We start from the raw sequence: 24178 nt of genomic DNA, 5'->3' as shown, positions 1-24178 counted from the left end.
ATTCATTTTACATGATATATTAAAAATGTGTGTGTGTGTGTAAATTATGTATATGTCTATGGTGTACACACTTTTGATCTGAAATCACCGTCACCCACTAATTAATTTGTACCCACTGAATATATAGGACAACTTTGGATTCCACCCATCTCATAATCAAATGGTTTAGATCTTTTGGAAGGTTTGAAAGACTGGACCTAAAATTGTGTATAAACGATCATACAAGAGGTTTTGCCATGATTCCTATGTTGAAGATGTGAAAATTATTTGTTGGTCTGTAATGAGGAACATTCTGACGCTGCACTTGACGAATTTATGAAACTGCTTCTCCGGTTACTGGTAGGCATGCACCCATCAAGAAACAGACTGTTAGAACTGCCAAATCCCGATGGATAGATGATACATTTAAAAACTGTATGGCTGAGAAGGATAGCAAATAAGTCTGACAACACAGCAGACTGGCAAACATACAGCAAATTGAGAAATCACGTAACTAAACTAAACAAAAAGAAGAAGAAACTATACTATGGAACAAATAGAAATTATATAAAGAATAAAAGTAAAAAGCTCTGGAGTACTTTAAATGAGATTCTAGGTTCCATCCTTCATTGAGGCAGATGGCTTGTTCATAACAAAACCCTTTGATATAACTTTTTTTGTTGACAAGATTAGCAAATTTAGGCATGACATGCAAACATCAAATGCTGAGTCTTCATTTCATGCATACTGGACCAAATAATTAAAGACAAGCACTGTAATGTTGAGTTCCACAAAGTGGGTGTGGAAGAGGTGATTTCTTTTTGCTATCTATAAGGACAAATCACCTGGTACTGACAACCTGAGGTTGGTAGCGGAATACATTGTGACTCCTGTTTGCCACATCTTCAATTAAAGCCTAGAAGACGTTGTGTGCCCTTAGACATGGAGGGGGGCAAAGGTCATTCCGCTGCCCAGGAATAGCAGAGCACCCTTTAATGGTTCAAACAGCCGACCAACCAACCTGTTACAAGTGCTTAGCAAACTTTTTGAAAAAATTGTGTTTGATAAAATACAAAGTTATTTTTACAGAAAACAAATGAACAACATGCTTTCAGCGAAGGGCTCTCAACATGCTCGGCACTGACACAAATGACTGATGATTGGCTGAAAGAAATTGATAGTAAGAAGGTTGTGGGAGCTGTTCTGTTAGACTTCAGTGCAGCTTTTGATGTCATTGATCATAACCAATGTTCCCTCAAAAACTTTTCGTCACTGAGCAAATTTCAGAGCAAACATGAAATTCTTCCTGCGTTTACTGTGAACACTGAGGCTGTACCCAAGTTACAGCTTAACAATGGCCAAGTAGGCTACTGTGGCTATTTGATCATAATATAGGCCTACCAGAGTGGCCTACCATCAAAAACAATGGAGAAAATGCATCCCATACGTAACATTTTAACACAGAAATAGCTGTTCTACCATTCAGCCTACAGTAGCAGCTAATGTGTGGTGTTCAATGTAGAGCTTTACATGAACCTGTTTGTCCATCCTTCAGACACTGTGACTGAAAATGTTGTTTTGTTTTGTTTGATGCATGCAACCACTTTACAAAATGAAATGCATTATTATTCCAATGCCATTATTAGAGAGAATCAGACAAATTATGCTACCCTCTGCCTATTACTTAGCATATTCAAGCCTGTCTCAAAATATAACACTGCCCATTTAAGACACAAAAAGCTCTTTACCTTACTCGCTTTTCAAAGATGTCTAGAAATGTATATGTTTTTTGCTCTTGTAGGCAATGGTCTATTTGCATATAGGCTTACTGCAGCTCTGTTTGTTTATGCAGCACAGGTCTGTGTAGAGTAAGGGCTGACTCGTGTGTGTCAATGCAATAGAATCCTACTCCGATGCATTCTGCCTACAACTAAATCTCTAAATCTAATATATCCATTGTTGTGTTACTTGTGAGGCACAGCTGAGTGAGCAAAACATTTTATAATTAGCTTTTTATTTGTGTTTTACTGGGCTGATGGTGGCTGCATCTGATGGTCAGTCTCAGGGAGGGAGCAGCAGACTGAGGGTCTGTCTCAGCGGAGGGAGAGAGCAGCAGACTGAGGGTCTGTCTCAGCGGAGGGAGAGAGCAGCAGACTGAGGGTCTGTCTCAGCGGAGGGAGAGAGCAGCAGACTGAGGGTCTGTCTCAGCGGAGGGAGAGAGCAGCAGACTGAGGGTCCGTCTCAGCGGAGGGAGAGAGCAGCAGACTGAGGGTCTGTCTCAGCGGAGGGAGAGAGCAGCAGACTGAGGGTCTGTCTCAGCGGAGGGAGAGAGCAGCAGACTGAGGGTCTGTCTCAGCGGAGGGAGAGAGCAGCAGACTGAGGGTCCGTCTCAGCGGAGGGAGAGAGCAGCAGACTGAGGGTCTGTCTCAGCGGAGGGAGAGAGCAGCAGACTGAGGGTCTGTCTCTCAACATCCCTCCACTCTCCCTTTCCTCCACTGACACTGACCAAAATGGGACACCGTCTTCCATCTGATGGCGAAACTCGAGTCGCACCGCATTATTTCGGCCTCATGCACTCATTCATGCTGTTACTCCTATTAACAGAAAAAGTGAAATACTCCTCCATGTTAAAAAAGACCCAAGCCGCTAATAATAACAACAAAGCAAGCCTATTGATATTCATTCATTACTGCTTCCGTGCTTGTTGTTACGCTGAGTTGAAATCGGAAGAACGCACATTTTATGGTTATAAAAGTGTTGAATACAAAATGTTGACAGTGCTGAGTAAGAACTTAAAAACATGAACTCAATCATAAAATCAGCAGATCTTTGCTGTATTAGTTGACAGTATCTTTCTAGTTAAATACATTTACATTTTAGCATACAGGAGCAATTAGGTTTAACTAAGTGTCTTGCTCAAGGGAACATCGACAGATTTTTCACCTAGTCAGATTCAAACCAGCAACCTTTTGGTGACTGCCCTGACCTCTTTACCACCAAGCTACCTACTGCCATGGTTTTAAAGGCTTTGAAATCTCACAATATCAACTTTGCTGTAGTTTTCTTTTATGTCTGCTACATCACTGCAGACACGTAATCTGAGCCATCCGATTGGCCAGCGGTAGGCCTATAGTGCACTTGATTTGCTCTCTGGGCCGCCGGGAGTGCAAAGTTTGAAACCTTCAGACACATGAAATGGTTCAAAATGGAAACAGTTCGCCTACCCGGCGCGCAGGGCAGCTGAATCGGGTGCACCTACCATCAGAATAGTTTTTACAGAAATGTTCAAGGCACTAGGAATGCCTTGGAGATCGACCAGTCGATCGCAATTGACCGGTTGGTGACCACTGCTTTAGAAAATGGTCACGAACTCGTGCTTCTCTCTGTGGGCTGATATTTCTTCTGCGCGGCAGTCCTGGCAGGGCTGTGCGGCAGTCTCAGGGCTACTACACGAGGTAACATTGATCTTAACCTATTGCTGAAAAGATGTAGGTGTTATGGATTAGCATCCTCTGTTTTATTATGGATTGAGGGTAACCTATCTAAGAGAACACAGAGGGTTTTCTCATGCAAATTCAGTTGAGTGTGGTGTCCTGCAGGCCCTAGTTTTGTCGCACCTGGACTACTGCGCAGCTGTGTGGTCATGTGCGGCAAAGGGACATAGGTAAATTAAAGTTGGTCCAGAACAAGGCAGCATGTATCACACTTAGATGTACACGGAGTGCAAGTGTCAGTTACATGCATGTCAATTTCTCCTGGCTCAAAGTTGAGGAGAGATTGACTGTATCACTATTGGTCTTTGTGCGAGGTGTTGATGTGTTGAAGGTACCAAACTGTCTGTTCAAGCAGTTGACACACAGTTCGGACACTCATCGAGACAACACAAGACATGCAACCAGAGGTCTCTTCACAGTCCCCAGGTCTAGAACAGAGGCTGGGAAACACACAGTATTAAATAGAGCCATGGCTACATGGAACTCTCTGCCACCCCAGGTAACTCAAGCCAGCAATCAAACCAGTTTTTAAAAAACAGATAAAATAACACCTTACTGCACGAAGGGGACTGTGAAGAGACAAAGCCATTTTATATATATTGTATTGTCATTTGCACTGTATTATGTGTTAGACCTAGATATTGTGTGTATGTACTGATATGTAACCTATTTTTGACGTTTTAAAATGTACACTACCGTTCAAAAGTTTTCGATTACAGGCTCAAAATGTCCAGAAACAAATAACTTTCTTCTGAAACTCGTCAGTCTATTCTTGTTCTGAGAAATGAAGGCTATTCCATGTGAGAAATTGCCAAGAAACTGAAGATCTCCTACAACGCTGTGTACTGGCAGCGTTGTCATTAAATAGTACTCGCAAAACACCAGTCTCAACGTCAACAGTGAAGAGGTGACTCCGGGATGCTGGCCTTCTAGGCAGTTGCAAGGAAAAGAAAAAGCCATATCTCAGACTGGCCAATAAAAATAAAATATTAACCTTTTCACAAGTACCAACACACGGGTGTGATCATTCTACAGTGGTCCCTGTAGTGTACGATCAAACCGGTGTGATTAGAACGCTTATTTAGAACGCTTATTTAGAACGGCCAGTTTCGAATGACACAACAATCAGCATTTGAGCTGGCCACACTTTTTTCAGAAATATTTTGCACAAACACCGTCCTTAGAAAGTTAACATCTGAACTGGGTGAATCGTTACATCCCTAATAACAAGCTTTTAGACTGCCACTGTCTACAATCAGTCTTCCAGTTCAACTGGAAGCCCCGGACAAGCACACCTAATTCAACTTGCCAACTAATCATCAAGATGAGTTGAATCAGGTGAGTTTGTCGGGGCTACAACAAATATGTGTGCTGTTGGGGGTACTTGAGGACTGGAGTTGGGAAACACTGAACTAGGGTGATAAAACCAGCATACAGTACTCCCCTCACTCACTTTGTTTGTGGATTCCAGCTACAAATGAAATGGCCAAATACCAGCATCTCTCCTCCCGGTTCTCCTCTGTGAAGCTCCCACTCCTAACTATCAGCAGGGATTCCTGACTGGATAATGTGACCAACACTTCCAAGTTTAGATGAGGACAGAATCACCCAACTACAGTTTAATGAGCCCGTGACTTCTCAGCTAGGCCTAGGCTAAATATTCAGTTAGCCTTCACATAATTGGATAATTGATAAAGAATATATTATCACAAAAAAACAAGGCCTATGACTTGTTTATCAGTCACTCCGCGATTCTGTGATTAATTCTCTTAATGCAAAATCAACAATGCCTAGCATATTATGCGAGGGCTTGAAAATCTGACCAATCACTATACGATTTCTGCATAAAACAGTAAAATCATCTCAATGTTATTGCATAAAACTGAACCATCACCGTAGTACAACAAGAGGGCTCCCAATTTCAACCAATCACTGCACATTTACTGCATAATATGGTTCAATCAAGCCACACATCAACAAACATCCCACCTCAGCACATTTTGGCTACAAATTTGGTAAAATCCTTGTATACTGCCATGCAAAATGTCAGAATTGGCACAGCATTTTGCAAGTATTTTGTATTGTCAAGTATTTTGCCTGCAAATATCACAACAAATCCCTGTGAAAAGCAGTAGAAAAGCAATTAAAAGCCTTCTATGATCAGTGGTCTGAAGTTGGGAGTCTGGGAGGGTCAGTAGCACCATTATTGGAGTAAAGGGCACAACCTGGAATGCTGGGAGATATCGAATCACTGCAGAGGGGGAAGGAGAGGGGGAGGCTGCCATTGTACAAGGCTGATTCCATTCATCACACACAGCAGCACCACACTGGTGTCAAAGAGGAGCACACCAACACCATCACAGTGAGAAACACCTCATATAGACACGTTTAGATCAACATGGCAGCGACTGACACGTCGTCCTGTTTCTAGCTCCTAGACAACTTTGCTGTAGTTTTACTTTGTTATTTCTTACATTATTTGCTCATAAGGTTTTTGCATTATTACCTACAGCCGGAAATAACATTTGGATCTAAGATCGCCAGTCACTCACCAGAATTTTGAGCAAAAATTTGACTTCCCTGACCTGGATCCTTTGTTTGAACTTCCCGAGCTCTATTCAACCCGGGGGCTGCACCAAAATGTTGCCGCCGGAGAAGAGGTAGAAGGAGTGGGACCCTAGTCAAAGTCAGGCGGTGTGTATACCATCCACTGCTTCAGAGTATATTACTTACTAAGTTCAGTCCCAGGTTAATAAAGCAGACAAGCTCAGGGTGAGGATCTCCTTCCAGAGAGACACCAGGGACTGTAACATACTCTGTTTTACGGAATCATGGCTCTCTACGGATGTATTGTCCCCGTCCATTCATCCAGCGGGGTTCTACATCCATCGAACGGACAGGAAGAAAGAACTCCCCAGGTAAAAAAATCATCAAGTTTTCTAATGACACAACAGTGGTAGGCCTGATTACCAACAATGATGAAACCCTGGCGGAGTGGTGCCAGGAAAATAACGTCTCTCTCAACGTCAACAAAACAAAGGAGATGATCATGGACAACAGAAAACAGCAGAGAGAGCACGCCTCCATCAACATCAACAGGGCCACAGTGGAGAGGTTCAAAAGCTTCAAGTTCCTCGGTGTGCACATCATGTCGGTCTGGTACGGTAATTCAAATCAAATCAAATCAAATTTTATTAGTCACATACACATGGTTAGCAGATGTTAATGCGAGTGTAGCGAAATGCTTGTGCTTCTAGTTCCGACAATGCAGTAATAACCAACAAGTAATCTAACCTAACAATTCCACAACTACTACCTTATACACACACAAGTGTAAAGGGATAAAGAATATGTACATAAAGATATGTGAATGAGTGGTGGTACAGAACGGCATAGGCAAGATGCAGTAGATGGTATAGAGTACGGTATATACATATGAGATGAGTACTGTAGGGTATGTAAACATAAAGTGGCATAGTTTAAAGTGGCTAGTGGTACATGTATTACATAAAGATGGCAAGATGCAGTAGATGATATAGAGTACAGTATATACATATGAGATGGGTAATGTAGGGTATGTAAACATTATATTAAGTGGCATTGTTTAAAGTGGCTAGTGGTACATTTTTACATAGTTTCCATCAATTCCCATTTTTAAAGTGGCTGGAGTTGAGTCAGTATGTTGGCAGCGGCCGCTAAATGTTAGTGGTGGCTGTTTAACAGTCTGATGGCCTTGAGATAGAAGCTGTTTTTCAGTCTCTCGGTCCCTGCTTTGATGCACCTGTACTGACCTCGCCTTCTGGATGATAGCGGGGTGAACAGGCAGTGGCTTGGGTGGTTGTTGTCCTTGATGATCTTTATGGCCTTCCTGTGACATCGGGTGGTGTAGGTGTCCTGGAGGGCAGGTAGTTTGCCCCCGGTGATGCGTTCTGCAGACCTCACTACCCTCTGGAGAGCCTTACGGTTGTGGGCGGAGCAGTTGCCGTACCAGGCGGTGATACAGCCCGACAGGATGCTCTCGATTGTGCATCTGTAGAAGTTTGTGAGTGCTTTTGGTGACAAGCCGAATTTCTTCAGCCTCCTGAGGTTGAAGAGGCGCTGCTGCGCCTTCTTCACGACGCTGTCTGTGTGGGTGGACCAATTCAGTTTGTCCGTGATGTGTACACCGAGGAACTTAAAACTTTCCACCTTCTCCACTACTGACCCGTCGATGTGGATAGGGGGGTGCTCCCTCTGCTGTTTCCTGAAGTTCACAATCATCTCCTTTGTTTTGTTGACGTTGAGTGTGAGGTTATTTTCCTGACACCACACTCCGAGGGCCCTCACCTCCTCCCTGTAGGCCGTCTCGTCGTTGTTGGTAATCAAGCCTACCACTGTAGTGTCATCCGCAAACTTGATGATTGAGTTGGAGGCGTGCATGGCCACGCAGTCGTGGGTGAACAGGGAGTACAGGAGAGGGCTCAGAACGCACCCTTGTGGGGCCCCAGTGTTGAGGATCAGCGGGGTGGAGATGTTGTTACCTACCCTCACCACCTGGGGGCGGCCCGTCAGGAAGTCCAGGACCCAGTTGCACAGGGCGGGGTCGAGACCCAGGGTCTCGAGCTTGATGACGAGTTTGGAGGGTACTATGGTGTTAAATGCTGAGCTGTAATCGATGAACAGCATTCTCACATGGGTATTCCTCTTGTCCAGATGGGTTAGGGCAGTGTGCAGTGTGGTTGCGATTGCGTCGTCTGTGGACCTATTGGGTCGGTAAGTAAATTGGAGTGGGTCTAGGGTGTCCGGTAGGGTGGAGGTGATATGGTCCTTGACTAGTCTCTCAAAGCACTTCATGATGACGGAAGTGAGTGCTACGGGGCGGTAGTCGTTTAGCTCAGTTACCTTAGCTTTCTTGGGAACAGGAACAATGGTGGCCCTCTTGAAGCATGTGGGAACAGCAGACTGGGATAAGGATTGATTGAATATGTCCGTAAACACACCAGCCAGCTGGTCTGCGCATGCTCTGAGGACGCGGCTGGGAATGCCGTCTGGGCCTGCAGCCTTGCGAGGGTTAACACGTTTAAATGTTTTACTCACCTCGGCTGCAGTGAAGGAGAGCCCGCAGGTTTTGGTAGGGGGCCGTGTCAGTGGCACTGTATTGTCCTCAAAGCGGGCAAAAAAGTTGTTTAGCCTGTCTGGGAGCAAGACATCCTGGTCCGCGACGGGGCTGGTTTTCTTTTTGTAATCCGTGATTGACTGTAGACCCCGCCACATACCTCTTGTGTCTGAGCTGTTGAATTGCGACTCGATTTTGTCTCTGTACTGGGACTTAGCCTGTTTGATTGCCTTGCGGAGAGAATAGCTACACTGTTTGTATTCGGTCATGCTTCCGGTCATCTTGCCCTGGTTAAAAGCAGTGGTTCGCGCTTTCAGTTTCACGCGAATGCTGCCGTCAATCCACGGTTTCTGGTTTGGGAATGTTTTAATCGTTGCTGTGGGTACGACATCGTCAATGCACTTCCTAATGAACTCGCTCACCGAATCAGCATATTCGTCAATATTGTTGTTGGACGCAATGCGGAACATATTCCAATCCGCGTGATCGAAGCAGTCTTGAAGCGTGGAATCAGATTGGTCGGACCAGCGTTGAACAGACCTGAGCGCGGGAGCTTGTTGTTTTAGTTTCTGTTTGTAGGCTGGAATCAACAAAATGGAGTCGTGGTCAGCTTTTCCGAAAGGGGGGCGGGGGAGGACCTTATATGCGTCGCGGAAATTAGTATAACAATGATCTAGGGTTTTTCCAGCCCTGGTAGCACAATCGATATGCTGATAGAATTTAGGGAGTTTTGTTTTTAGATTAGCCTTGTTAAAATCCCCAGCTACGATGAATGCAGCCTCAGGGTGTGTGGTTTCCAGTTTACAAAGAGTCAGATAAAGTTCGTTCAGGGCCATCGATGTGTCTGCTTGGGGGGGAATATATACGGCTGTGATTATAATTGAAGAGAATTCTCTTGGTAGATAATGCGGTCGACATTTGATTGTGAGGAGTTCTAGATCAGGTGAACAGAATGACTTGAGTTCCTGTGTGTTGTTATGATGATCACACCACGTCTCGTTAATCATAAGGCATACCCCCCCGCCCCTCTTCTTACCAGAAAGATGTTTGTTTCTGTCGGCGCGATGCATGAAGAAACCAGCTGGCTGCACCGACTCCGTTAGCGTCTCTTGAGTTAGCCATGTTTCCGTGAAGCAGAGCACGTTGCAATCCCTGATGTCTCTCTGGAATGCTACCCGTGCTCGGATTTCATCAACCTTATTGTCAAGAGACTGGACATTGGCGAGTAGTATGCTAGGGAGTGGAGCGCGATGTGCCCGTCTCCGAAGCCTGACCAGGTGTAACGGCTGACGCTCTCCTCATCCTCGGAAGAGGTGAGGAGAGAAGGATCTTCAGACCAAAACGCAGGCTCAGGGAAATAAGCCATCTTTATTATAAATTACGATGGCACACGAAACGAAACAAAACAAACAAACGCTACAGTCCCATGTGGTACGAACATAACATACGGACACAGGAGACAATCACCCACAACGAACACTGTGACAACGCCTACCTAAATATGACTCTTAATTAGAGGAACGCCAAACACCTGCCTCTAATTAAGAGCCATACCAGGCAACCCTAAACCAACATAGAAACAGACAACATAGAATGCCCACCCAAACTCACGTCCTGACCAACTAACACACAAAACTAAACAGAAAACAGGTCAGGAACGTGACATAACCCCCCCCTCAAGATGCGTACTCCGAACGCATCACCAAAAAGTCCAGGGGAGGGTCTGGGTGGGCATCTGACCACGGTGGTGGCTTAGGCTCCGGGCGTGGTTCCCACCCCACCATAATCAATCCCCGCTTCCTTAGCCTCCCCACAATGACCACCCTCCAAATAACCCCACCTAAATTTAGGGGCAACACCAGAATCAAGGACAGCTCTGGGACAAGGTAGCTCAGGACATAGGGATAGCTCAGGACAGAGGGATCGCTTAGGAGAGAGAGGTAGCTCAGGAGAGAGAGGTAGCTCAGGATAGAGGGGCAACTCCGGACTGAAGGGCAGCTCCGGACAGAGAGACAGCTCTGGACTGAGGGGCAGTTCAGGATTACTAGCTGCTTCTGGCTGAGGGACAGCTCATGGCTGACTGACGGCTCTGGACGCTCATGGCAGGCTGACGGCTCTGGACGCTCATGGCAGGCTGACGGCTCTGGACGCTCATGGCAGGCTGACGGCTCTGGACGCTCATGGCAGGCTGACGGCTCTGGACGCTCATGGCAGGCTGACGGCTCTGGACGCTCATGGCAGGCTGACGGCTCTGGACGCTCATGGCAGGCTGACAGCTCTGGACGCTCATGGCTCTCTGACGGCTCTGGCTGCTCATGGCTCGCTGACGGCTCTGGCTGCTCATGGCTCGCTGACGGCTCTGGCTGCTCATGGCTCGCTGACGGCTCTGGCTGCTCATGGCTCGCTGACGGCTCTGGCAGATCCTGTCTGGTTGGCGGCTCTGGCAGATCCTGTCTGGTTGACGGCTCTGGCAGATCCTGTCTGGTTGGCGGCTCTGGCAGATCCTGTCTGGTTGGCGGCTCTGGCAGATCCTGTCTGGTTGGCGGCTCTGGCAGATCCTGTCTGGTTGGCGGCTCTGGCAGATCCTGTCTGACGGGCGGCTCTAGCGGCTCCTGTCTGGCGGACGGCTCTAGCGGCTCCTGTCTGGCGGACGGCTCTGTAGGCTCATGGCAGACGGGCGGCTTTGCAGGCTCATGGCAGACGGGCGGCTTTGCAGGCTCATTGCAGACGGATGGCTCAGACGGCGCTGGGGAGACGGATGGCTCAGATGGCGCTGGGGAGACGGATGGCTCAGATGGCGCTGGGGAGACGGATGGCTCAGATGGCGCTGGGGAGACGGATGGCTCAGATGGCGCTGGGGAGACGGATGGCTCTGGCCGGATAAGGCGCACTGTAGACCTGGTGCGTGGTGCCGGAACTGGAGGCACCGGGCTAAGGACACGCACCTTCATACTAGTGCGGGGAGCAGGGACAGGGCACACTGGACTCTCAAAGCGTACTCTATACCTGGTGCGTGGTACCGGCACTGGTGGCACCGGGCTGAGGGCACGCACCTCAGGACTAGTACGGGGAGAAGTGACAGTGTGTACAGGACTTAGGAGACGCACAGGTGGCTTAGTGCGTGGGGCCGGAACTGGAGGCACCGAACTGGATACACGCACTATAGGGAGAGTGCGTGGAAGAGGAACAGGGCTCTGGAAACGCACTGGTAGCCTAGTGCGTAGTGTAGGCACTGTAGGTACTAGGCTGGGGCGGGGAGGTGGCGCCGGAAATACCGGACCGTGCAGGCGTACTGGCTCTCTTGAGCATTGAGCCTGCCCAACCTTACCTGGTTGAATGCTCCCGGTCGCCCGACCAGTGCGGGGAGGTGGAATAACCCGCACCGGGCTATGTAGGCGAACCGGGGAAACCATGCGTAAGGCAGGTGCCATGTATGCCGGCCCGAGGAGACGCACTGGAGACCAGACGCGTTGAGCCGGCCTCATGACACCTGGCTCAATGCCCAATCTAGCCCTACCAGTGCGGGGAGGTGGAATAACCCGCACCGGGCTATGCACACGTACAGGAGACACCGTGCGCTCTACTGCGTAACACGGTGTCTGTCCGTACTCCCGCTCTCCACGGTTAGCCTGGGAAGTGGGCGCAGGTCTCCTACCTGCCCTTGGCCCACAACCCCTTAGCCCCCCCCCAAGAAATTTTTGGGTGTTACTCACGGGCTTTTCGGGCTTCCGTGCAAGACGCGTCCCCTCATAACTCCGGTTTTGGGCTTGATTCTCCGGTTTCCAGCCACGTCTTCTTGCTGCCTCCTCATATCGCCGCCTCTCTGCTTTCGCTTCCTCCAGCTCAGCTTTGGGACGGCGATATTCTCCTGGCTGTGCCCATGGACCTTTACCGTCCAATATTTCCTCCCAAGTCCATGATTCCTGTGTAGCAGGCCACTGCTCGAATTCACGCCGCTTGGTTCTGGATCGGTGGGTGGTTCTGTAACGGTTTTCCTCCTCCTCTTCATCCGAAGAGGAGGAGCAGGGATTGAACCAAAATGCAGCGGAGTTTGAAGACATAATGATTTATTAAATAAACAAAATAGACAGACGAAAACGAACTATACTGGATATAACTAACAAAATAACAAAACGATGTAGACAGACCTGAACAAACGAACTTACATATACACGAAGCACGCTGACACAGGAACAGACTACATAAACGCACGAAACAAACCGAAACAATCCCGTATGGTGTAACATAAACACAGACACAGGAGACAACCACCCACAACGAACACTGTGACAACGCCTACCTAAATATGACTCTTAATTAGAGGAACGCCAAACACCTGCCTCTAATTAAGAGCCATACCAGGCAACCCTAAACCAACATAGAAACAGACAACATAGAATGCCCACCCAAACTCACGTCCTGACCAACTAACACACAAAACTAAACAGAAAACAGGTCAGGAACGTGACACCAGGAGACCGCCTCGTTTGCCCCTTTTACGGCGTCGCACAGGGTCGCCGGCTGGGATCAGATCCATTGTATTGGGTGGAAGGCAAAACACTGGATCCGTTTCGGGAAAGTCATATTCCTGGTAGGAACGATGATGAGTTGACGTTAATCGTATATTCAGTAGTTCCTCCCGACTGTATGTAATGAAACCTAAGATTACCTGGGGTACCGATGTAAGAAATAACACATAAAAAAACAAAATACTGCATATTTTCCAAGGAACGCGAAGCGAGGCGGCCATCTCGTGTCGGCGCCGGATGTTGAGCGTCAGCAACCAGATGGCTCTCCAGAGGGTGGAGAAACTCAGTTTTTCACCATTCTTGACATGTAATCCTAGTAAAAATTCCCTGTCTTAGGTCAGTTAGGATCACCACGTTATTTTAAGAATGTGAAATGTCAGAATAATAGTAGAGAGAAATATATTTATTTCAGCTTTTATTTCTTTCATCACATTCCCAGTGGGTCATAAGTTTACATACACTCAATTAGTAATACCTTGACTTTGTTGTCCTTAAGCCATTTTGCCACAACTTTGGAAGTATGTTTGGGGTCATTGTCCATTTGGAAGACCCATTTGCGACCAAGCTTTAACTTCCTGACTGATGTCTTGAGATGTTGCTTCAATATATCCACATACAGTGGGGAGAACAAGTATTTGATACACTGCCGATTTTGCAGGTTCTCATACTTACAAAGCATGTAGAGGTCTGTAATTTTTATCATAGAGCACTTCAACTGTGAGAGACGGAATCTAATACAAAAATCCAGAAAATCACATTGTATGATTTTTAAGTAATTCATTTGCATTTTATTGCATGACATAAGTATTTGATCACCTACCAACCAGTAAGAATTCCGGCTCTCACAGACCTGTTAGTTTTTCTTTAAGAAGCCCTCCTGTTCTCCACTCATTACCTGTATTAACTGCACCTGTTTGAACTCGTTACCTGTATAAAATGCACCTGTCCACACACTCAATCAAACAGACTCCAACCTCTCCACAATGGCCAAGACCAGAGAGCTGTGTAAGGACATCAGGGATAAAATTGTAGACCTGCACAAGGCTGGGATGGGCTACAGGACAATAGGCAAGCAGCTTGGTGAGAAGGCAACAACTGTTGGCGCAATTATTAGAAAATGGAAGAAGTTCAAGATGACGGTCAATCACCCTCGGTCTGGGGCTCCATGCAAGATCTCACCTCGTGGGGCATCAATGATCATGAGGAAGGTGAGGGATCAGCCCAGAACTACACGGCAGGACCTGGTCAATGACCTGAAGAGAGCTGGGACCACAGTCTCAAAGAAAACCATTAGTAACACACTACGCCGTCATGGATTAAAATCCTGCAGCGCACGCAAGGTCCCCCTGCTCAAGCCAGCGCATGTCCAGGCCCGTCTGAAGTTTGCCAATGACCATCTGGATGATCCAGAGGGGGAATGGGAGAAGGTCATGTGGTCTGATGAGACAAAAATAGAGCTTTTTGGTCTAAACTCCACTCGCCGTGTTTGGAGGAAAAAGAAGGATGAGTACAACCCCAAGAACACCATCCCAATCGTGAAGCATGGAGGTGGAAACATCATTCTTTGGGGATGCTTTTCTGCAAAGGGGACAGGACGACTGCACCGTATTGAGGGGAGGATGGATGGGGCCATGTATCGCGAGATCTTGGCCAACAACCTCCTTCCCTCAGTAAGAGCATTGAAGATGGGTCGTGGCTGGGTCTTCCAGCATGACAACGACCCGAAACACACAGCCAGGGCAACGAAGGAGTGGCTCCGTAAGAAGCATTTCAAGGTCCTGGAGTGGCCTAGCCAGTCTCCAGACCTGAACCCAATAGAACATCTTTGGAGGGAGCTGAAAGTCCGTATTGCCCAGCAACAGCCCCGAAACCTGAAGGATCTGGAGAAGGTCTGTATGGAGGAGTGGGCCAAAATCCCTGCTGCAGTGTGTGCAAACCTGGTCAAGAACTACAGGAAACGTATGATCTCTGTAATTGCAAACAAAGGTTTCTGTACCAAATATTAAGTTCTGCTTTTCTGATGTATCAAATACTTATGTCATGCAATAAAATGCAAATTAATTACTTAAAAATCCAATACAATGTGATTTTCTGGATTTTTTTTTAGATTCCGTCTCTCACAGTTGAAGTGTACCTATGATAAAAAATTACAGACCTCTACATGCTTTGTAAGTAGGAAAACCTGCAAAATCGGCAGTGTATCAAATATTTGTTCTCCCCACTGTAGTTTTCCTTTCTCATGATGCCATCTATTTTGTGAAGTGCACAAGTCCCTCCTGCAGCAAAGCACCCCCACAACATGATGCTGCCACTCCCGTGCTTCATGGTTGGGATGGTGTTCTTCCGCTTGCAAGCCTGCCTGTTTGTCCTCCAAACATAACGATGGTCATTATGGCCAAACAGTTCTATTTTTGTTTCATCAAACCAGAGAACAAAATGTCCGATCTTTGTCCCCATGTGCAGTTGCAAACCGTAGTCTGGCTTTTTTATGACGGTTTTGGAGCAGTGGCTTCCTCCTTGCTGAGCGGCCTTTCAGGTTATGTCGATATAGGACTCGTTTGACTGTGGATATAGATACTTTGTACCTGTTTCCTCCAGCATCTTCACAAGGTCCTTTGCTGTTGTTCTGGGATTTATTTGCACTTTTCGCACCAAAGTACGTTCATCTCTAGGAGACAGAACGCGTCTCCTTCCTGAGCGGTATGATGGCTGCGTGGTCCCATGGTGTTTATACTTGCGTACTATTGTTTGTACAGATGAATGTGGTACCTTCAGGCGTTTAGAAATTGCTCCCAAGGATGAACCAGATTTGTGGAAGTCTACACTTTTTTTTCTGGTGTCTTGGCTGATTTATTTTGATTTTCCCATGATGTCAAGTAGTAGGCCTTGAAATACATCCACAGGTACACCTCCAATTGACTCAAATGATGTCAATTAGCCTATCAGAAGCTAAGCCATGACATCATTTTCTGGAATTTTCCAAGCTGTTTACAGGCACAGTCAACTTAGTGTATGTAAACTTCTGACTGGAATTGTGATAAAGTGATAAAGTGAAATTTAAGTAAATAATCTGTCTGTAAACAATTTTTTGAAAAATGACTTGTGTCATGCACAAAGTAGATGTCCTTGCCAAAACTATAGTTTGTGTACAAGAAATTTGTGGTGGTTGAAAAACAAGTTTTAATGAATCCAATCCAAGTGTATGTAAACTTTCGATTTCAACTGTAACTACTGCTGTTCACACCTTTTCTATTCATATCCTGACCATTCTGTCTTTACACACCATTATACACTGAATGTACAAAACATTAGGAACACCTTCATAGTATTCAGTTACACCCCCTTTTGCCTTCAGAACAGCCTCAATTTACTGGGCATGGAATTTAGAAGGTGTCGAAATCTTTCCACAGGGATGCCGGACCATGTTGACTCCAATGCTTCTCACAGTTGTGTTAAGTTGGCTGATGTCCTTAGAATGGTGGACCATTCTTGATACACACAGGAAACTGTTGATCATGAAAATCCCAGCAGCGTTGCAGTTCTTGACACACTCAATCCGATGTGACTAGCACCTACTGCCATACCCCATTCAAATGCACTTAAATACTTAAATCCAAATCTCAATTGTCTCAAGGCTTAAAAATCATTCTTTAACTTGTCTCCTCCCCTTCATCTACACTGATTGAAGTGGATATAACATGTGACCTCAATAACGGTTCATAGTTTTCACCTGGATTCACCTGGTGTCACGCCCTGACCTTAGTATTCTTTGTTTTCTTCATTATTTTTGGTTAGGTCAGGGTGTGACAAGGGTGATATGTTTTTTGTCCTGTCTAGGGTTTTTGTATGTTTATGGGGTTCGTCCTAGTCTAGGTGTTTTGTATGTCTATGGTTGTCTAGATTGGTTCTCAATTAGAGGAAGCTGTTTATCGTTGTCTCTGATTGGGTACCATATTTAGGCAGCCATATTCCTTGAGTATTTCGTGGGTGATTGTCTATGGTTAGTTGCCTGTGTCAGCACTATTATTATATAGCTTCACGTTCGTTTTGTTGTTTTTGTATAGTTCGTTCAGTGTTCTTTCTTCATTAAAGAAGATGTACTCAAATCACGCTGCGCTTTGGTCTCATCACTATAACGAACGTGACACCTGGTCAGTCTGTGTCATGGAATGAGCAGGTGTTCATTATGTTTGGTACACTCGGTGTATGTATATATTTATATACATTATGTGTTTATATATTTATATTCCAGTCTCTGACATTGCTAGTTCTGATATTTCTGAATTTCTCTATTTACATTTTTTCTGGATGATGTGTATTTATTTTATTTATTTTTTAAATTGCTATGTATTACTGAACTGTTGGAGCTAGAAACACAAGCATTTCGCTGCACTTGTGATAACATTTGCAAATCTGTGTATGCGACCATGATTTCATTTGTTTGGAGTACACAGGTCACACACTTAGCTCCCCTCCAGGTCTTAGTAAAGGACACTCACAGACACTCACATTCCCTAGCTCACCACTGTTTAAAATAGAACGGTATAATGTGTGTAACATGGACATGCAAGAACAACAGGTGTGAACCCGAGGGTGACGGACAGCATGCCCTGAAGACAATTTTGCAATTCTCACATGGACACATGAGAAACACTGAACCACGTGGAAACATATTCCAAATGTCTTCCCAAAACTGTTGCACAGGCCGGCTTGTGTACAGTTAAAATAAGTCACTGGTCGGGTGATGTGAAAGCCTGAGGCACCTTGTAGTACATGTGCTGTGTTTCTGTTCATGTCTCATATGGGTTAAAGGCAGATCTGAGGCTCTCTGAGACAGCCGAGCAAACACAGGGTTCTGGATAGGATCCATGTCCACAGCCATTTCCCACATCATGCCACTGTGACTGCTGTGGACTGGGAAAACACAGGAGACTGCTAGCTGTGTTCCCAGAATGACTGTTTGCAGAGTTCCCATGAGTAAGTAGACAGTAATAGGACTCCCTGAAGGCCCATGTTTAACCTTCAGGTTACAAGTGGCTGCCACTCCATGACCCATCCCCCTCTAGTCTCTCCCTGCTATCAACACCTCTCTCACTCACGCTATCCATCCACCACAGCAAAACCTAACTGCTCTCTCACATTAAGACCCTTGCATTTATCATAGCACCTCAGTCCCAGCTGGCTTTCACAAACATTAAGTGGCAATCAGTCATCATAATGGTGGATGGGTCCTCCGAAGGACAGGGGTTCAGCTCACTCACATTACTTAATTTGCTTCCTCATTGAACTAAGCACATGACTGTTGAGAGGGGGATGGGTTGGGTGAGGGTTGAAGTTGATTTACATTCCTTATTTTTACGACTAGAACGAATTGCATAACCTAATTTGTGATCCACTTCACACACGCACAAGCAAGTGTGTACACATGCGCACACACGCACGCACGCACACACGTAAACAAACACTCACCCAGGTACTAAGCCCAAAAAATAAAGAAGAGAAATCAGAGTAATGCTGAGAAAAGACCCCTGGGATTATATGATGAATGTGATTAGAAGCATGTGCTAGAGCGGGGCCAGAGTGGGTTGTGCTGTGCAATACTACAGTGTGATGATTTTCTTATTTTATTTTTCTCAGAGCCGGATCACTAATCTGTAACAGGTTGTGCATTGCACTCACATTGTGAAGCTTCAGTGCACAGAAGCACTATTTATCTTTCTTTGCTTTGTGCCCCTCAACTGCTGGAACAGCATATCAAGAAAGTCCTTCCACTGTAGCTAAAAACAGCCATTAAATGTTGTTTACTTTAGGCATTATATTATCACTTTTAACGTTAGTCAAATATCCGAACTGACGTTAGTATTCGAATATTTGTGCGAGTATACATTTCTGTGAAAGAAAAATGCATATAGGCCTATTTTAACACTGAAAATACTTTTTCTAAATTAAATGAAAATACCCATGTGACATTGTTACATAAAGGATATACCATGACATTTCAAATTATTAATTAAATAAGACAACAAACTTTTCAATGTAGTTTAGCAAAATGAGAAGGAGTAGGGTACAACGAGCAACCAACAGGTAGAATATTGTTTTATCTGAATGGGGTTTGGGCATGGCCGTGGGAAGAAGTATTTTTCTCCACTCATACAGGAGTAATAAAGGCCTAGTGCATTAATTTAGTAAAATATATATATATATATAGCACCCCCACTTCCTGCGGCTATGGGTTGGGGAGAAAGCGCACCATGTAGCCTCAATTAGCCTAGCTAGCTATAGCCAGCTAGCTTAGCTAGCTTCTCTAGGCTGCTCCAGTCAAGACAGGCACTGTTATATGGGACAATAAATAACATTGTGTCTGCTACAAGTTAGCTAGTCTTGGCTGTAGCCGAATTGCCTTGGCTAGTGGCTACAGCGTCTGTCTCTCCCTCCATCTGCTCACTCTTATCTCACACATACTGGTCCATCCACAGCTGCAGCAATAGAGCGCCAGCCTCTCCCCCAATTAAGATATATTGGAATATACGCATATTCGACCACAACATCTGACCAAAATTCATGATATTATTCGAATAGTGAAATTAGTCAAAGCACAATATAGATATTTACACTGTAGTATTGGCATTGAGAATACCACTATAGAAACATCAATTTACAGTTCATATCCAAGGGACCCCATCCATTAACAGTACATAGAATATCACACAATGAAATGTACATCTCCCAATGGGATACTAGAAGTGAGTAGCTGGAGTGTGTATTTGAGGTATTGATGTAACAGGCACCGTTCTCTACCAGAGAGCCAAACTCTTTGTGACAGCGTCATACAGGCAGCTCATTGTCAAGGATTCTGTACCCAGAATTCTGTTGCCAGCTGTTGTTTTTATGGATCAGACCAAAAGAAAACACAGGGACAAGGTCATCAGCAGAGGCAGGCTTTTCTTCTCCTCGCAAATGTGCCACAGATGGGGAAATCGACACGTTTCCAAATGAACTAGGTAACATAATTCACCTTGTTTAAAGAAGATATCCATTGTTCTGTCCTCTCATTCTGAGAGGAACCCCCTCTGACTGTTTGTTGTAAAAAGCTGAATATCTCTGCTGTAGTTCTACATTTGCTGATTTTGTTGTCTCCTGTAGCATATCCATGGTTGGGATGGCTAGCCTATGTCCAGCTGTCTAGTCACATAACTGGACTACACCTCCAGGTTATAATGAACTGGTCTGCCTCTGAGGGATACTTCACGTTCCATAGTGGTTCATATTGCACTTCAGTGATACAGTATCTAGGCTATGTAGTCCCGAATAGGTTGATGTTGACGCCATATTTTGACAAAAAAGTAGGCACTGACCAATGTGCACTAGTAACATAAAGTATGTCCCAGAATGAACTACCTGTACACACAACTATTGTATAGGTTAAGTCACCGTTTCCCAAACTATGGGTCACAAACCCAATGTGGGGTCGCCTGATTTGAAAATGGGGTCATGAGGGAAACTCTGAAAGAAAATAAATGCAATCACACTTGGGTTACGTCAGTAACCTCCGGCAGCCGCTAGATGTGGTTGTAATAAACAGAGTGGTTTGGGTTTTTTCACTACAAATGTGGCTCTAACGTTTGGACTGTTTAAGCAAAAAAATATTATGACCCCATCACTGAAAGACTCTCAGGAACACGTATGTCTTCTGCGTCCCTCTACCAGCCCACAAGCTGTGCAGGACTCATTAGAACAGAGTGGACAAGACCAGGCACTAAATCAGACTGGGGGAAAAAGAACATCATCAATGATGAAGTTCTTTTCTACACAGAAGAGCATACAACATGATCGCCTGATGATCTTTTGAACTTCCCAATACTTTTCTGATGCATTTCAGTCATTTCAAATCATACTTCCTTCAGATGGAAATACTGTCAAAAGTAATGTCAGACTGATTTGTAATAGATTGTAATAGCCCAAATTCAAAAAGTAAACACTGGCCGCTGATTGCATCACTTTTTTCACATGGTGGGGTGGTGATTTTTTTAATATAACAAAATGGGGTGCGGCCCAAAAAAGTTTGGGAACCCCTGGGTTAAGTTATGTACACTAAGTACTTGGAAACCCTGACTCTCCAAAGAAAGGCAAAAAGTGTAACAAAGGTAGGCTTGTTTACTTCTTCATAGACTGGATTCAGTTTCCATTTATGTAATAATGAACCTCTAACACATTGGCAGGCATTATGTCAAGACTGTGCTGCCAGCAGAGTGAGGGTGAGAGGTTTGAATTTCACACTGTAATACCTGCAGCCTCTGGCCTGAAGATGCCCAGCCACAACCCCCTAATACCCACAACCCCTGACTGGCATCACAACTCAAACCACCACAACAGTCCTGCTGCACAGCACAGCCTGAAACCACTACGGGAGAAAAGGCATAATCACGCTAACACACTCTTAAATGTTGCTTTTTTGTTTGTTATTTCCCCCCATTTACAAAGCCAACTTTACCACAGGCCACAGAGTTCAAGGAAAGTTCCTGTGCTGAGAGAGGATTTGAGTGCACTGGCTGCCACATTCACTGACTCCTATCTGTAGAGAGGCACCATTCCCTGTCACACACTCTCTGTGCCACAGTGGTTCTCTAGTTTAAAGAGCTGGAGAGACTGAGCCATCATCTCCACTAGAAAAAAACACTGCTTTACTATGGTCCCTCACACACAGACCAACAACCCTTTAAATGTGAACACACCCAGGTAAATAGCTGTGTAAATACAGAGAGAAAAATACTGAGTCAAATGCCAACATCTCTTTTTTGCAGGAGGATTTAAACACACCCAAAAATATAGCCTGCCACTATGTAGAAAAAGGCAGCCCTTTAAAAAACCCTCTGCCCTGCTATCACCTTGTGATAAAAACTTACTGGGGAGAGGCTGTCTCATGTCAGCATACACCCACTCTGGCAATGTGTACATAGAGAGAGGTAGAGCAGCAACAACTAACCCCATGCAGACAGAGAGAGCCATAAAGTAGCTCTAAGCCCATAATGCAGCGAGACGGAGCAGAATGACAGCACAGAGAGAATGACGTCATTTCAAAAGGTAACCAAAACCACAGGAGACACATCAATGATTAACTGAGGCTAGGCTCAGCGCCGTTAATAAATACAGGGCTGCCTATATAGTAGTGGCTTGTAGTTACACGATTCTTGTACTTACACTCTTTCTAGCACTTCTCTGTACAAAAATGATCTTCAGATTTAAACGGTTCCTTTAAGGTGAATCAGAGATAGAAGTCCTTCAGGGATTGAGAAAATAGATTAGCCAGTATGTTATCCAGCGTAGAGCAGTTAGAATACCAGTAGTTAAGGGCTCCTACTCCGTGTCTGTCTGCCTTCTCTCTCTCTCTCTCTCTCTCTCTCTCTCTCACAGTCTGACACACTGTTGTAGTACAGCCTGCCTCAACTCTGGCCACTCTCCACCATAGCCCCTCCCCTCACACACTGCTGCCAGAGAGAGAGCGAGAGAGGAGGGAGGGGACTCTTATATTCTGATTCCACAGAGGTGGGGGAAGAAAGTGAGGTGGACAGGATACATCCACAGAATGGTTCTCTATCTGATGCATGAACCAGGCGTAACTAGAATTACCACTCTAAACAATGGAACCATTTAGAAGGGGTTTGAAGAAGAAAAAACCTACGCCTGTTTAATTCAATCAAAAAGTCACTTTGTATTTGACTTGCTACATACATGTACATATCTACTGTATGTCACTGTAATTTGACTAGGCTTTATAGTGATACGTCCCCTGAAAGGTCAATATTTCACACACAATATTAGGCATATTATTATAAAGGGTCAGTGAATGATATTGGATGGGTTAGGGTTACATCCATTAAAAAAAGATGTTCATCATATCTAGAAAATTCAGTGGGAAAACTAACTTCTCTGTCCAATTGTTTTGTTGAGTATCACGATCAGAGTATTAATTGGAAGAAGTTAACTGGTTAAGAGGAACCACGAGTGTATTTTATATTAATCAGAGGAAGCAGAGGCAGAGTATGAGGCTATCCCTGACATGATGGTGTCATGAAGTGCTACTAAAATAATACCCAACCCACTGCCAAGGACAAGCTTTCAGGGCTAGACATACACAGCTAACAAGTCTTGGTGGGAATTGCATTCAGAACTAAGAGACCATTTCATACGCTGAAAAGGGGCCACTGTCTTCTGGTGAAACCACATACTCCCATGCTAAATAGACACAGTTTGGAGTTGGCTCTCATTTCAATAGCATTAGTAAATGCTGTTATTCTTGCATGAGTGCCTTGGAGAATGCTGAAATGGAATTGAAAATGGACAAATCATATCACTCAGCCATCACATGCTTTTTTCCTTTATCAAACAAAACAACTATGAGTGTTTGGTAGAAAACAGGTGCATTACATGCAAACACTTTAAGGAATGGATTCAGTCCAATTTCACACAAAAAAAGTTGCAGTCTCTGATGTGTAAAAATAACTTTTGAAAGTAGAAAAAGCCATCCATAAGAGAGGTGTAAGGGAGCAGGCTGTTGAGAGGGGGATGCCTGTGTCTAAACTAGTGGGTGCTAATTAAGCCTGTTAACAAATACAAATTATACTTTATGCCAGAGTGCTAAGGAGGCAGACGGAATGCCAGGTTTAGCCTAGAGGTGTCAGGAATGGAAATGCCAGCTCTAGGCATCTCTGCGAGAAGGTATGAGGCTGAGATTCCATTGGTCACATGAGGACTACTAGGACTACTATGGCAAGGCCAGCCTACTTTACAGACGTCTTATTTACAGTCACTGGACACGGTCAGTCAGTCCTGTACTTTAAGGAGACTGTCTGTTCTGCAGCACATACTGAAGCCAGACAGACAGTGTACCTCTATAGAATGTGTGTAGGACAGTCAGTTAAGTTAGAACAACTGTCATTGCCTATACCAGATGTCCCTAAAGTAAACAGTGCAGAAGGTGCAGAAGGAACCCCTCACCGAGGCTGGGAATATGTGGATCAAACTAGTCAAACAAAAGGAGACAGAGGTGATCATTAAGGCTCTTTCTATTGTCTGGGATCCTA

At 45.1% G+C, this 24178-nt stretch overlaps 1 protein-coding gene across 1 annotated transcript in view; it reads right to left on the bottom strand.

Annotated features, from left to right (window-relative positions):
- LOC139539951 (semaphorin-4B-like) overlaps nucleotides 1-22511 on the bottom strand; it is a 102880-nt gene extending 80369 nt beyond the window's left edge. Inside the window, exon 1 of the mRNA XM_071343393.1 lies at nucleotides 22296-22511. The gene's annotated coding sequence lies outside the window, so the exon portion shown is untranslated. The remainder of the gene's footprint in view (nucleotides 1-22295) is intronic.
- Between the last annotated feature and the right edge of the window lie 1667 nt (nucleotides 22512-24178).

The sequence above is a fragment of the Salvelinus alpinus genome, chromosome 15, assembly GCF_045679555.1.
Source record: "Salvelinus alpinus chromosome 15, SLU_Salpinus.1, whole genome shotgun sequence".
NCBI lineage: Eukaryota > Metazoa > Chordata > Actinopteri > Salmoniformes > Salmonidae > Salvelinus > Salvelinus alpinus.
Note: the sequence above shows the minus strand (reverse complement) of the source record. Positions and strands in the feature narration are given on the sequence as shown.